At 27.9% G+C, this 16,634-nt stretch overlaps 2 long non-coding RNA genes across 13 annotated transcripts in view; one reads left to right on the top strand and one right to left on the bottom strand.

Annotated features, from left to right (window-relative positions):
• LOC142332387 (uncharacterized) overlaps positions 1 to 16,007 on the bottom strand; it is a 68,064-nt gene extending 52,057 nt beyond the window's left edge. For 2 of the 5 annotated variants that reach the window (XR_012758291.1, XR_012758292.1), the window contains exons 1-2: positions 15,371 to 15,957; positions 8,637 to 9,637 (exon numbers count right to left, since the gene is read on the bottom strand). This is a non-coding gene — a long non-coding RNA (uncharacterized LOC142332387). Of the gene's footprint in view, positions 1 to 3,072; positions 3,092 to 4,343; positions 5,360 to 8,636; positions 9,638 to 15,370 lie in introns of those variants that run through there. The other 3 variants (XR_012758295.1, XR_012758294.1, XR_012758293.1) reach the window with 3 other exon arrangements.
• The window catches only part of LOC142332385 (uncharacterized), an 85,922-nt gene that overhangs the window by 27,466 nt on the left and 41,822 nt on the right, over positions 1 to 16,634 (top strand). Inside the window, exon 3 of one of the 8 annotated variants that reach the window (XR_012758286.1) lies at positions 13,723 to 13,919. The exons of 5 other annotated variants lie outside the window; for them this stretch is intronic. This is a non-coding gene — a long non-coding RNA (uncharacterized LOC142332385). Of the gene's footprint in view, positions 1 to 31; positions 395 to 13,716; positions 13,920 to 16,634 lie in introns of those variants that run through there. 2 more of the 8 variants (XR_012758287.1, XR_012758290.1) reach the window with 2 other exon arrangements.

Here is a 16,634-nt window from a genome sequence, read left to right as displayed (position 1 = left end):
TGTTTTTTAAAAGAATTTTCTGACTTTTCAGAGCGTGTACTTTTCAAAATTAAACTTTTTCCAAGAAAAAAATTAAATGGATTTAAAAAAAACAAGAAATCGTAGTTATGAATGTGCCAGATCTTGAGATCATTTCAAATGAAAGGAATGTTTTTGCAAAATTTGAACAGGATAACCTCCATTTGTAAAATAACTGCTAAGAGATGAAAATTAAATTTTTAAGCTGAGATAAGCACTTTCAGCAGAACTTAAAGAAAAATATTATGTAGCAGGTTTATTTGCAAATAAAAAATAGACTTTGCCAAATAATGAACGGAGTTTTTTTAATACTAAATTTGTAAAGTTTTTTTTTAACTTTTCACTTTTTCAAAATTAGTATAAAAAAAAGTGGCACATAAATAAATTATCTAAAGTGGAAACTGAACGTTAGAGTGTTCTTTATTTAAAACAGTAAAATATGTAAATTATGTTAAAAAAAGACAGAATATTTTACAAATTACAGATTACTTTACAAATTTTGCAGAATAAAAAGGAAGTGAAAATTTGAAATGAAGTTTCAAAAATCAAGCCCCTGTAGGTTAAATATATGGCTAATCTAATTTATCTCTTTACAAGAGTACCCGTAATATATCTCCATTTATATTTGTTTTAATATCTTATTTTGAATATTATGTACTCGCCTAATTTTCAAATTCTCTCTCCTTCCACCTTTTTGGTGGATTATGGAAATTAGTTGGGTAGAGAAGTTTTTTTAGTAAATACATGGAACTAAAGTTTTCGGCCTGTATTTTGTGTATTTAATGAATTGCATCCACTGCTTCATAGGAATTCTTTTATATATATATATATATATATATATATATATATATACACATACATAATATATATATGTATAAAATGATGTATTTAATCAGATTTTATTAACTTTTCAATGCAGCAGAAATTTTTATAAAACTATTTAATGAAGATACCAGATTTAAGCAGTAAATGATAAAAAATAGCTAGCAAAGGATTGCAAACACAGTGCTGTCCCGTATATTCAGTAAAATTTAAAAATGTAAATTATACATTAAAACTAAGTTGTAAAGTAAGATTTATTTATTTTTAAATTAAAATTAGTAAATAATATTAATATTACTTTGTGGATCTTCATGACAGAGTGGTAGCGCCTCGGCCTTTCATCCGCAGGTCCTGGGTTTGAATCGCGGTCAGGCATGGCATTTTTCATCTGCTATAAAATTCATTTGGGCTAAATGACCGAAGCAGTCATTGCTCGTAATCAGCAGTTAAAAACGAAATAGATTTTGAGCATTAAAAATTAAAATTGTGAAAACAATTTTTTTTTTCATTTTGGGGCCTTCCTGACTCAAGGAGAAGTATTTGGATAAAATTAATATTTAAGAAAATTATCCCTAAGTGGTGATAATAAATTTAAAAAAAGAACTTTTTAAATTGTTTAATACCTACAAAGATACAACTGTAATTTAAATAAGTAAAGTTGAAATTTTTCTAGGGTGGAAGTCTGGTTAATTTTTCTCCGAGAAATATTAAAGAGAAAGGGCTATCAAAAAAGTAAGATTTTTACATTTTAGATGAGATTAGTAGCTTTTCAGATGGATTTAATCTAAAAAAAATATTTTATGTTACCTCAGACCACTGGAGTGGGATGGACAGAAAAGTTTATAGCAGTTTGAAAATCTTATCAATATAGAAAATATATATGCAAAAAATTCCCATTAACTCCTTTACTGAAGTAAGACATAGCTAAAAAATAAAATTAGTCTTTTTTTGGTGAGGGAGTGAGTATTAAATAAACAGTTTTGGTAACTTGTAATCTTGATAAAAAATTTTAACTTTGTTAGAAATCTTTTTTTTTTAAAACACCCATAAAGATTTGAAATTTTATTTCTGCCAAAACACCTGTACTCTTTTTTCCAGTTTTTTCAAAAATTTAATAGACCCCCCCTCCCCTGAAGGCAGTACCTATCTACCAAGTTTGAAGAAAATCGGTATATGGAGTCCAGAGAAGAGAAATAAGACCAAGAACAGACCAACATATGCACAAACTGCCTGACAAATCTTTTTGGCTTGGAAGCAGTGGAATAAAACATTTTTTGTAGATTACTTTTTATTTAAATCTATTTTTTTATTTATTTATTTTCTTAAATTGTTTTTTTTTTAATGTCTTCTTAAGGCACAAAACCCAAAAAAATACCATTTTTTTTTTGACTGATCTTTTTACGTTCCTTTTAATAGCTATTGCAGCATGTATCACTGTAGCCAGGAAAATAAAAAATGTAAGTCTTTTATTATTATGTTTAATAAAACTAATTGTTCTAAGATTTTATTTGATTTATAAAATGTATGCCTGATCTATTGAAAAATATAATGAATTGTGGAGATATTAAACGGAGGGCAAATAGATTGTTTAATGAGAGTAATTGAACTTAGATTTCTGAGCTGATATCTTGGACTATGGTTCGTTAAGGACTTGTGAATTAATATTTATTTGCATTTATTTTGTGATGTATCTTCAAAACACGCTATGCAAAAGTAGTTATAGATAGATCCTGTAACTATATGCATTTCTTAATAATGTTTTACAAATTACTACAGCTACTGGATTTTTCTTTTTATAAATCCATTAATTCTCTGACAGTTATGTTGATTTAGGTGCACATATTTATAAATACACTAGATGTAAAATTAGAGTATAATAATCCAGTCAGTTTATTTGCAGCTACTTGAAAATAATTTGTAATATTTGCTCATTCCTTAGTATTTAAATTTTATTATAAAGCCCATTTTCATTTCAAATCTGTTTTAAATTTTAAGCTTCCTTTCACGGCGAGTATAATTCAGAATCATTATTAAGTAGCTGCCTTGTTAACAGAAAAAAAGTTTTTCACAAATTTTTTTGTAAAATTAGGTATCTGTTCCACTATTTATATTAAGTTGTTATCATCCTTAGTATTAATAATACGATTCAGTATTTTTAATTCTTCCAAATCTTTTTACTTCAGTTCTTTATTCTAACATTCTAAAAATTGTTATGTGTAAGAAGATTCAACATCTGAGAATTATTCAGCATCTATTTTGTGCACAAGAAATACATTTTGTTTTAAGTTAGCGTAATTTTAATAGCAGGCAAGATGCCTAAAAATAATGTATTTGATCATAATCTTAACGTGATATCCAGTTTGATAAATATAAAAAAAACAGCGTGAAACAAGATCAATAAATCAATGAAATAAAAAAAAAATTATTAACATTGAAATCATAAAATAAATATTTCTATAATAATTTAAAATAGAATACAATACAATTGATATATATTTTTAGTTGCTTATGCAGTATTGAAATCCTGTTTGCAATAGAATATTTCGCTGTTCCTGTTAGTCCTACTAAAAATTTGACGTTGTAGGAAAATGGTTAATATAGATATATAAGAGAACGGTTAGTATCTGTTTTAATGGAAAATGGTTTTTTTTTTGCAATAATAATATTGGAAGCATTACGGCGAGGGAGGGAGGGAGGTAAGAAGCAGAATATTTTCAAGGAAAGGAACTGTTGAAAAGATGAAAGAATTACTGACAGAATGTTCTAATTAAGACTAAGAGTTCTAATTAAACCGAGGAAGTGGTTTGTCAAATTACTCTTTGTGCGGAAAGTGGTATTTTATGTTTCGAATCAGATTTGGTCAAAAAGGAGAAAGAGATCTTGTCATTGGATTGTTTGAAGTGAACTGACAAAATGAGAAATTAGTAAGAATTGAGAATAATAGGAGAAGGGCAGAATTTGATGAAAGCGATAAAGACGAGGAAAACATGTTAATTAGGATATAGCCTACGTAGAATTTTCTTTCTATGAAGGATCGTAGAGGAAAAATAAAAGAAGTGGAAGAAGGATTGGCATATTTGCTAGACATCAAGAAGGGAAGAAAATGAAAGAAAACTCTGTACCAAGAAAAATGGAGGATGCTTAGTATAAACCTGTTGAAAGACAGATTCGCTGAAGAAGAAGATAGTATTATTCAAGAAACAATCGATATTTAATGCTCCAATATTTTGTTTTAAGAGGGATTTACTTGCAGTAAAAGTTGTACCACATATCAGGTTGTTTACTTTTCTAAAAGTAGAATTTGTTTTATCTTTGTGTAATGTACAAGTTAATTTTTAATTCTTGTGAATATCGCAATTACTTATTAATGAGTAATTACTCATAATGAATATAGACACAAAACAACACTTACTGTTTCTACTAGACTACAATTAGAATAACGTAGTAAATTGCATAGCTCTTTAATGTTATGTTTCAGCCACCTTTATTTTACTTCCGCATACAAGTCGAGCACTTCATAATGTGAACATAATTACCCAGCATTAGTGGGTGTCAATTTTCATCTCAAACAATTATTATACCATAACAGTGACTGTATCTTAGTTGTATGTGGAGATGTGTTGTAATGTTACGCTATTAGAACGTACCATAATGTAAACTTAACTTTACAGAATTAAAATTTATTCTAGAAACAAAGAAAAATTTTCCTAATAGTATTGATGTGTATCATTCCACTTAACATTATTCTGGAGATCTGTAGTTTCTTGTCACTTAAAATAAAAATAATTTCAGAAGGATTAGCTTCTTTATTTCTCTACCACCACACAAATTCATGTAGATAAAGAGTTCAATAACTCGTGGGATGTACCCCATTATTTTTAATCTGCATTTTACATTTCTTCTTAATATTTTATGTATGCGTGCCCGATTCTAGATCTTCAAAATTGAGAGAATGGTTAACAGTAAATTGATTGAAGTGCTCCGAACAAAGTCAGTTACAACTGTTCCACTCTCCCACACAATTGTTGTCCCTAGCCTAATAAAGCAGAACAAGAGGTATGGGTATTGTCTCTTGTGATTAACAAACGCTGTTTAGTGTTCCTCAATATTCCCCTGAATATCCAATACCGGTCTACTTGCCTACTTCTTTTGTATTTTTCTCTCACGATGAAACCTTACTTCATCTATTTGTATAACTTGATCAACCCTCTGATCGCTTTCAGGTATAGCAGTAGAATATTAGCAGATTTGTCTGCAGTTTAGTCTACAATAGTGTTTTTATTCATTTTCAGTTCTTTTTTGCAACATTTTCAGTTGTCAGATGCCCGCCCAGTATTGAATTAATTGAACAACTTTCACAAGAGGTAATTTAGAATTAACAAGCCGCTTACCGCTGTGTGCTTGTTTAAAACTATAGCTTGATATTTTATTTAAACTTACCGCTCATCCCGGCAAACATAAAATCATTTTGTGAATTGTTCGGATGTGGGATGTTGAATAATACGATAATATATTATTTCTGAAAGAAACCAAAACATGAATTCTGTTCGCTAGACTAATCAAATTCATTTTATGTAAAATAACAAATGATGTAATATATAACACTAATGATTTCAGCATTTAAGGTTAATAATTTATCAATCGATGCTTATTTTTCCTAATGAAATATATTGTTAGAATGAAAAATATATTTATAATTAAATAAAAATAGTAGTTATGAAATTTAATATCAAAAGTAAAATAAATAAAAAATATTAATGTGTTTAGTCCTAAAATTATAGGTGTCCTGTAAGTTTCCATACATAGGAAAAATAAACATTTTTTTACGAATGCTATGGTGTATCAGGTAAAGATACAAAACATGAATCATGTCAAGGAACATATCACCAACGCCATTAGAAGTATATTATAGTATGCTATTGAAAAATGCTGGAGTATGTATGGAAATTTACGGGGTTACTTGTTCTTCAGCAGTGGTGAACATGCATCGAAACATGTTTTCAAAACAATACTAGTTTTTAGAGCATATTATATAAATAAAAATGGTTTTCATAAAAAAATTATTTTTCTATATATGGCTCTGTAAACAATTTTTAAAAGTTTAAAAGTAAACAAAAAAGTTATTTAGGCATATTCCCTATCTCGCTTCATTTTCCCCTCTTGTCTGTCATTTTCTGTTTATTTTCTGCTATTTTTTTTGGAATTCCCCCATAAAAAAAAAAAAAAAAAAAAAAACACTTAATTTTTTAATCAATTGGCCAAAAATTGATGAATTTTTAGTATCCAATAAGAATTAGGTAGGAATATTCTTGTTTAAAAATAAAAAATTCAGAATTTTATTTTGAAACATGCGTATTACCATTGAATTCTTATTGGATATTAAAAATTCATAAAATTGTGGTCCATTGATTAAAATTAAGTGTTTTTTTTGGGGGGGGGGGGTGGTAAATCTGAAAAGATCCTTTTTTTTAAATAATAAAAATTGTTTCTTAAGAATGGATTGAGGTATTTTAATGAAATATGGTGAACATTTTCCCAATAATATCATCTTCAAAATATAAATAAGTTTTATAATTATCCCTTTGAAAATTGTAAATTGGCACCCATTAACATTTTTTAATCACCATATTAGTAGTGTTGAAATATGTTTGATTTGATAAAATATTAAGCATTTTATTATGAACAATGTAACAGTTGTGTGTCTAAAAAAAATGTTTGTAAAACATCTTGAGGTATAGTTGAAATTGTTAAACTGGATTACAAAAATTATTCACTTTGACAATATTGTGCATGTTTTATTATTACTAATAATAGAAATTGTTATTAATTATTTTTAATTCAGTTAATGAAGAAAGTGAAAACCGGTTCCAAATTATCAAACATATCATTTTTGTAATCCAGTTTAGCAATATCAGTCATATTTTAGCAGTTAATCAACCAGTTGCTATTTTATTCAAAATATAAGGTTTAACATTTTGTGTAATAAAATGTAATTCAATAAAAGTAACATTTACAGAGCTATTAATGATAACAGAATTTAAATGTCTACCATTTTTGAATTTTTAAATGTAATATTTTAAAAATTATTTACTTTGTAGAAGTTCAATTTATATATACTTGTGCGCGCGCATGTGTGTGTGTGTGTGTTTTTAAATTCTATTAATAGAAACCAGATACCTTAAAATTAAGGTAAGATGTGTTTTATCTCAATTTTCTGTATTGGGTGGTTTATATTAATGGAAATAAAATACAGTATGTTGGGAAAGTTGCTGTGCACTGGAATTATAGAACTAATGATGAAAATAATATATAGTTACAGTTTTTAATTATTTCTTTGCATTCTTATTTCGTTATTTTATAGAAACTGATATTATAATAACCAGAATAGTTTATAAAAGGTATTGATAAATGACCTTCTCCAACATGAATACAATACTGCACACATTTTAACAATTTGTTTTCAAACACTTTAAACAGCTGATGTTCTGGAATGAATGCCGTTATTCCGGTTTTTAGTTCGTCAATCATGTGTGGTCTGTTGCGATACACTGCTTGTTTCACTGCCCTCCCACATAAAGTAATCTGGGGCTATTGTGCAGACCGGGCTCAGATCGGGCTATTGTGCAGACCACAAACCCCTCAAAGACATTTAGTAAAAAGCCATTAACTTGCTAGCTGTGTGCGCTGTGGCGCTATCGATTGTGATTGAGTTCCACTTCAGTTAACTATGAAGTTAAGAGAAGTACTGAAGTTACTAAGTATTGAAGTGTGTTGAAACAGCACAATAACGATCACTATTGATTGTATTTTCAAAAAAAATTGGACCCACAATTCATGTTCTACTCATACTGACCCAGACTGCAATTTTCGCTTTGTGTAAAGATTATTCATGTAATTATTGGAGGTTAGTTGTTGACCACAGTCGTGTATTTTGTAAGTTAATATACCCACCCAGATGAAACTACACTTGATCTGTAAAATAAACATAATATCGAGGATACCTACAAAAATTTTGGTCAATAAAATGTTTAAATCATTGAATAATTTAAATTTAGTCTTTTGGCATAATCTGTGGGTTTGAGCTCTTGAATACACATTACTTTGTAGGGAAACATTTCGGTTCTTTTCTTACAGCTTTATGTGTGGTAGCAAGTCCAATATCTTGTTTTTGCGCTACCTTTTGCATTGACTTAAATGGACTCTCGGCTATAGCATCTGAAATATCAAGCAGCTTTGCAGCTTTTGATCGTTTAATTTAGGTAGTCTTCCACTTTGATCAGTGTCTTCACCAGAATCTGTTACCCAACATTTTTCAGTAAGAGTTCAAACTGCATTGCGGAGAGGATCAGGAGTATTTGGAAACTTTTAAGAAAACTTGCGCTTCACTAAATCAGTATACTAGTCACCTTCATTAAAGACGTGTTCAATGAGAAAAAATACATTCCTCTACTGAAAGAACCATTACATTTTTCACAACTATTGATTCCAATAAATGAAACAAAACTAAGCATATTCAATCACAACTCAATAACTCGCATCTTGTTTATTACTGAGCAGCACTCAAGTATCAACTGAACTGAAAGAACAGAATGCACTATATAATTCTAAAGCATACCGCACAGTGACTTTCCAAACACTCTGTATAATTTAACAGGTCAAAGAAATATGATTGTTAAAAAGGGTAATTTAAGTAAAATACATGTTAAGATATTGACCACTGTGCTAAAATTAATTAAATTTAATATTAAATGAAATTTAAACCACCAAAACACAGTAAATAGACAAGTCAAACTTACCATATTAATTCCAAGAATCTATTTTCACAGGATATCACATCTTCGGTTGGTGTTCAGTTCTATATTTATTTGAATTAAAATTAGTTGTTTTTAAAAATTGTTACTGTTTTTATAAATTTTTAATTTGGTTAAGGACAAACGCCAATTCCTACTGTCCAGTACTGGAATGATGTAATATTTAAAATGTATTTTCTTTTGTTCTAATATCATTTTTGCCAACTGTTATAATTTATTATTTTTTAAATTAAATTATATATATATATTAAATTTCATTTAAGTATGTCAATCTGTTCTTAAGATATAAGTTTTTATTAAAAAAAATACAAAATTGTGTACAGCGGAAAAATGAAGCAAGGTAGAGCATTTCTCTAGATAAAGGTTTTTTTGTTTATTTTTATGTCCTGAATCAGTTCCTTAAATTTGAGTAATACTTCCTGCGACAGTTTGTGTGTGTGTGTGCGCGTGTTAATTAAATTTTGAAAATTTAATTAATTGATGAACTTATTATTGACAATTGTACTAATTAAGTTCAATATTAACAATTTAATCACCAAAGCAGAATAATAATAAAACCTAAAGTAAGAAACCGGTATTGATTTTTTTAGGTTTTATTTGTTACTGTGTTTTGGTGGTTAAGTTGTTACAATAAATATATAATCCTTTTTTATTTAGTTTTGTTATTTTTATTAATTATATAGTGTTCATATTGCTTTTGTGAATTCTGTTATTTTTTATTTTTAATGGATTTTGTGATTTTGAAATGTATTACTTAATTTTATGTGTAGGATATATTTAAATAATAATAATGTGTTCATTATGTATACTGGATACTGGGTTTGGGCTGTACTGTCTGATTTGTTTGGCTCCTTTCTTGTCTACTGTAGTTATATTTTTGTCCTATGCTATGTGTGTTTCTTTGTGCCCTTGTCTCCCAGCTATTAAATCACTTTGTGTGTCTACTGCTGTTGTATTATATAAGATTCTTGATTTACTTTGTATTTCTATAAAAAAAAAGAAAAAAAAAGTTTGATGAGCGAGATCCCTTTCTTTTTATTAAATTTAGACATGTTCTAGTGTAATGGAGATACAGCATGTTTTTCTTGTGCCTGTGTTGAATAAGTGCATTTTTTCATCTTTATACATAAACACATGCAAACATGTATATATTTCTAAAATCAATCGTTTCAAGACCCATATCCCACTATATTAATATGTATTACATATATAAACCAACTTTATCCACCTAAGTACAGAAATTACTTAGTCACCTTATTTACTTTTTAATTTCCGGTTCTTAGGTGGATCAAGTTGGATTATCTATAATATATATATATATATTCTATGCATGCTTGTTATATAATGAATAATGAAGCTAAAGTAAAATTCTTGTTTTAAATGAAATCTCTTCATCCAGAAATATTAGTTTGTTGATTTTAACTGTACTAGTCAATGTTTCGGTTGGACATATTTGTACCCACAGACTTGTATGATTCTTGTGTTGAATTTAATAAAATATTTATCAAACAACTCATCTCAATTGTGCGAATAATAGTTGTTAGTGATGATTTTTAAAAAAAGAGATTGTTGCAGTAGACTGCAGTTACTTTTAGATGAAAAACACTTATTTCACATTGTGTTTGATTTGACTACATATTATTACTTATCCATCTATATTGTTATAAAAACTTAATTTAAAAAAAAATTATAAAAATAAATTTTGTCTAAAAAATAGATTTAAGTTCTATTTTTTCAAAGATTATTTCATAAATTGGAATTTATATTTCAATTTTTATATAAATAATTTATATTAAAATAGTGGAATGTACTTCTTTTTTTTTTAATTCATGACATTATTTTCTCGACTACACCTTTATTGCTGTTGTTGCGGCAGTGTAGGTGTAAAGAATATGTATAATGATGGCCAAACTTTTGGGTATTGGTCAGGATATTTGCAGATGTCGACATTTAAAGACCACCTTAGACCATAAAAAATAAAAGAAAAGTTATAGAAATTTCTAAAAGATGCCAGTACATACCTGTGTTGGTCTGTATTTTGATAGAAATATTTTGGCACAAATATTTGGCTACATACGTATATATCCTAGATTTGGCCTGACTTTTGATTCATCGGACCAAGGGCATCACGGTACCCATATTTTATTTTGCTGTTGCAGTTGTAGCCAGTACATCGGTTGTACTTATAGCTTTAAGGGAAAGTCCAGTGAGCGCTAAAAGTTTTGGGTGGGACAAATATTTTATATGTGGGTCATTGATACAGTTGCATTTTTTGAATGTAATCAGACAAGAGAGTGGGGTATTACATCCATTTTAAAATTTCAAATTTTTATGAGGCTTAATAGGAATTCAAATTCGGTACAGTGGTAGTACTATATTAGTTGTTTGCAGTCCTGAAATTTTAAGTCGATCGGGCATAAAGATGAGAATATAAATAGGTTCTTAGAATTTATGTTGTGTATTTCCAAAACGAATTACTAAGAACTTATGAAACTGAGATGTTGTTCGTCAATGTAAGTTCTGACTTATGTTAAATTTTGGTCCCGATTCAACAGGGGATGTGTATGATTGAACCTAAAATAATTATGTTTTAGATTTTACTTATTATTTTAAAAACAACTTGACCATTAAGCATTAAATTAGGCAGTATTTGTTTGAATGAGATCTTAATCGTGTTAAGTTTATGTTCCCTTCAGGTAAGTCGGCACTCAATTTCATATTTTATTAGGTTTTTTGTAATCTGAATAAACAAATTTTATATTAATATAAAATTTAATTAAAAAAATCTTTCCTTATAAGAAATTTTACAACAAATTAATAATTTTTACATGAGATAAACATTGCTACATTTGGTGCCCTCTACCACCTAATGAAATATTACCAGGATTTCTAGAAATAATTTTTAGAATCCAATTTCATAAATCATATACTAAATTTATTATCTAAAATCGATGTTTGTATTTCATAATTGATTTGACTGATTTTAAGTGAAAATAATGATCAGTAATATTTAAAAACCCAATGATTTATTTCAAATAAAAGTCTGTTGCTGCCTTTTTTTAAATTTTATGTACATTTTTTATGGTAAAAATGCTAATTATCAACAATTTTAGCATTCAGTAAACACATCTAATGTTGATCAACTTACTCTGCATCCTAGTAGAGGGCTACACATTTACTTGGTAGAATTACATTTTCGCTATTTTATTTTATTGTTAAACCTTTGGTTTTCCTGATCGAACTTATATTGGTTTGTTATTCATTACTTAAACAACATAAATAAAATCATCATACTATTGTCCTTAGTTCTTTTTTTTAACGGCCTTCACATATTTTGATAAGCTCTCTCTTTATCATTTATTATAATACTTCTGGAAGGCTAAACAGAAAAAAGAGAGGTACAACATATTGCATTATTAACGATAACTATGTAACCGTTAACCCATCTTCAGCAGATATTAAAAAGCGTTTTATTTGTTTTCCTACATGTTCCCCTGAAAATCGATTAGTTTGGCAATACACAAACCTTATTGTACTTATGTTTTGAAAAAAAAACACGATTCATTGATTTCCACATGCATACTGGACCAACCAGTTACTTTTGGATTATTGGTTAACATGAATTACATTTTTGGATTATTATGAATTCCAGCCGACCACAACGTCTCGTTTATGTTGAGTTCATCTTCACAGAATTTCTTGGGGATGTACTCTTCATACCGTAAATAAATAAACAAAATTATCATTCTTTAATATAATTTTGAAACTGTTAGAAATGTATCTGCTCAAAGTGATCTGTCATACAGCGGTTAGATTTGTAGCATTCCCACCCATCTTGTGAAGTAGTGTAATTTCACTTTGTGGTTATCAGACAAATATACAGGTAATGCAAAATACTTTTCCATGTCAGGAATGATATAGCACCATCTTTTATGTCAATTTTGGCTATTAATGGTAGGAAATTCATCGCAACATTTACTTACGTAACACAGAAAATATACAGAAACAACCGGAACACTTAGTCAGAGAAAGAACAATTGGTGAAACACAACTTTAAAAACTAAATGTTTAATGTTATTTAAAAATAAATGTTGCATAATTTCTTGAAGATAAGATTTAGTTAATATAATTTAGCTTATTGAATAAGAAACAGGAAATAGTTAGCAAATTAAATTGCTGGAAGATAATAGAAAAAGATCCTAGATGATACTGTTAATTATTATTTCTCTCTTATTTCTTTATGAGAGAAAACCTCGGTATGTAGAGCTGGTTTGACTTTATATAATAGTTGATTATATTACATTAGGTGGATAACTATATATGACCATATGATATGGAATTTTTTTTTTTTTTAACAGATGATGACATATCTTGTTGAAAATAGTTTTTTGTCATTCTGGAATCAGGATGTTGATAAAATTGAGGTCAAATTTTCTTTGATTATAAATATTTTGTTATATTTATAACATTTTTTTGTATCAACATTTAAAGTGGAACGTATGGATTAAGAATTCGTGTCATACATCTTTTTCTATAAATCTAATTAAACAAAAATTGAAGTAGTTAAAAAAATATTTAAAAAAAAATTTTAATTAAAAAAATTGTATGTATCTTTTCATAGGTTATTTCTGTTTATATTGAATAGTTAGAAAAAAAATTTGGCATTTGATCAAAGAAGAGAAATATATTTAACAATCAATGTTCACATATTGTTTTATTAGGTATTTCAGATTGTACGCTTTTGATACGTTTAAAAACATTTTAATGTAGTAGTAGTATTAGAGAATGACAGAAATCTTATACTCAAAATTGTTTTAAATTATCTCTTTAGTGAAGAATTGCATTTTCAAAAATTGTTTATTTATTACTCAATTCATGATTTACAGATTTTAATAATACATTTAACCAATTATATATTAATTTATCTCTTTATTGTTAAATGTCAGCCTATCATTAGCTTGAGAGTCATATAAATTTGAAAAGATTAGATTTTGCTGTAAAATCTGTTTGCAATGGAATCTGATTTCAGCAACTTCTTTTTATAACAGAATATCTATCTCATGAGTTTCAGATGTAGAAATAGAATATGACCTATGCAGAAATTGTAAGAATCCTGTGCGAATAGAAAATTTTTCAATAACAAACACTATATTCAAATAGGTCTTCTGTTATATGGTAAACTGATTTCTCTTACAAATTGAATCGGTTTTACAATACCTAGAACATCTGAGAGAGTGGAATTCTGGAAATTGAAATGCGTAAAGTAAGGTAAGATATCAGTGGTTAAAGTTACGTTCAGCGTGTTATTCCATAGATAAGCAGTCCCTGAACTACAGCCCACAAAAGTGAGGTGGGGGGGGGTTCCATGAAACATAAAAATTTATCAAAATAAATATGAGCCTGGTATGGCTTTGTATGCTGCAATAAGTTCAAACATATTTGAAAATGAGGTACCTAAAAGTGTTGATGCATCTGTGCGTAAGTGAAGTATAGAGGTGTCCATTCTATTAAGTATCCATTCTTGATGTCACACAGTTTAGGATAAAATGTCATCAAATGTTTTTTATAATTGTTGAATATTATGTATTAACAATACTTTAACCAGGTGGATTGAAATGAACTTATCTTTACAGGGAAAGAACATTGTAATTTTTAGTATAAGAGATTAACGTAAAGCATTTAATAGAAAGTTATAGTTCTGGATTTCTAACTTAAAGATAATAATATGCTTTTTCATCTCTTATGCAAGTTTTTGACTGAAATAAACTCTAAACAAAATGACAACATTTTTAAATGTACTTTAAGTGATCTACAAATAAGACAATGTTTTCTAAATTCTAGTGAGAAAAATTTGTTGATTGGGAACCCATTTAAGTCAAGCCAGGAGGCTTAAAAAGAAAATACAAGGAACTGTCATTAAATAATTTCTAAACAAATTTAACCATCATGTCAAAACTAATATTAATGTTCATTACTTTCCTAATGGTTACATTTAATTATTTATTTTGCCTATTAATTATTTATAATTATATGTATTTATATTTATTCTAGAAAAAAATAACCAAGGTATTATGTAAAAATTTCAGGATTTCTTAAATATTCTGTTGTTGAAAAAATTAGATATAAAGGTTAGGAGTATAAGTACATTTCTTAATATGCTGTTTGCACTTTATTATAGTAGTTTATGACTGTAGCAATTAATGTGCCCTCCCCACAAAAAAAAATGTTGTCCCATTTTGTTCACAATATGTAGTATATTTTAAAAATCAAAAATAACAGTAATGAATGCAAAAATTAAAATTTACATATCTATTTTACTAAAAAATGTAAAAAAAAATTAACATTTTGTTCTAATAAGCGTGTTAAAATTAAACAAATTTTTTAAAAAAGTAATTGTTTTTAATTTTATGCTAGTTTAAATAATTATAAATTTAAAGAAGAATCTTTAAAAAAATATTTAAACATACTGGAGGTATTTTTTATTTAATTTAATTATTTATAAGTTAATTTTCTTGACTCTTTAATAGAAGAGTCAAAACATGGAAAATTAGGGGGTAATGTGCTCCTTATGTATATAACCACTTTATGCAAAAATTGAAGTATAATTACTAAATAGGATTCGTCTAAATATATTTATAGCAGCTATCCAAGACTTTGGATTATCTTGTGATTCATATTCTTTTTTATCTATAAAATAATGAAGATAAAATGATACTTACTGGTCTTCTATTGTTACAATCGCCCTGTTTTTTTTTCATTTTGATTTTCTTCACTGCCGTTGATTATTATCGTTGTGAATGTGTTATATTTAAATTTCTACTTATGCTATCATTGTGTATGTGATGTGTTGAATTAATACAAACACTGTCGCTCTTCCTTAATTTGTCGTTTGTTTACTTGCATGCATGCACATTGTGTGCGTTTGTGTGCTTGTGTCTACAGTATAAAAAATGAACAGCTGTAGAATCTATGGAGTGTCAACTGAACTAAACTTATTTCAACTAAACTCATAACAGATGTGTATGTATTTGTGTGTGTTTGCGCGCTCACACATGTACTTGTGATGAAGAAGTGGTATTTATAATGTGAGTCACACGGTGCTGTATGTATATTATTTCTTTCCAAACTTCCTCAACTGCTGCTGGTACTGTTGGAATAAACACATTTAGATGTTTGTGTGTGTTGTAAAATAAAGAAAGCTTACTTAAAATTAGAATTAAAATAAGAGAATAAAGACATTCCTCATCACCTAATACCTTCCTAATTCTCCCTCTCCCTATCCGTGCTGACACCCCTTCCAACCTCCTGTTCAATAACAGCCCACATACCAACAAAATAAATAAATAGAAATAATATTCTCCGTCTAATTTCTCACCCCCACTACTTAAAATTAAATTTTCTCCTGTTGATCATTTTCCACATCTACTGTTATTACGTTGTTATTGCTATATTATTATTATTTCATAGGTTGGCTGTGATGTACTTTAGGTTAATAATAATTTTATTATATAATATTTTGAACTATTTCTTTCTATATTTTACGTATAGGCTGGTCCCTTTAACCATGTCTGCCTCCATCTTTGTCAGTCTTAGCCAAATTATTGACTTCCTTATAGTTCACATTTCCTTTTACATTGTCTAAATGATGTTTTACTCGTTTTTGAACTCTTTCTGTATCTTTAAGTAATTTATCCTTCTAGCTCTGTTTTAATAACTCTTCTTTGGTAATATTTCTGTGGCACTTAGGTTTCTGTTGTAAATAGTTCTTATTAACGACATTCTACTTTTATTGACTCTTCTTATAAATTCTTCATTTTCATATATTATTTTCCAATCTTTTCACGATCACATTCCTAACGCTTTAACTTTTTTCTTTTCTCTCTTAATTTTCATGTTCCACATCCATTCAGAAGTATGTTCCAGACACAACTCTTCACTTCATAAACTTATTACTCAATAACTGTTTTTATTAAATGCTCTTTT

Source organism: Lycorma delicatula, chromosome 11 (genome assembly GCF_047948215.1).
Source record: "Lycorma delicatula isolate Av1 chromosome 11, ASM4794821v1, whole genome shotgun sequence".
Classification (NCBI taxonomy): domain Eukaryota; kingdom Metazoa; phylum Arthropoda; class Insecta; order Hemiptera; family Fulgoridae; genus Lycorma; species Lycorma delicatula.
Note: the sequence above shows the minus strand (reverse complement) of the source record. Positions and strands in the feature narration are given on the sequence as shown.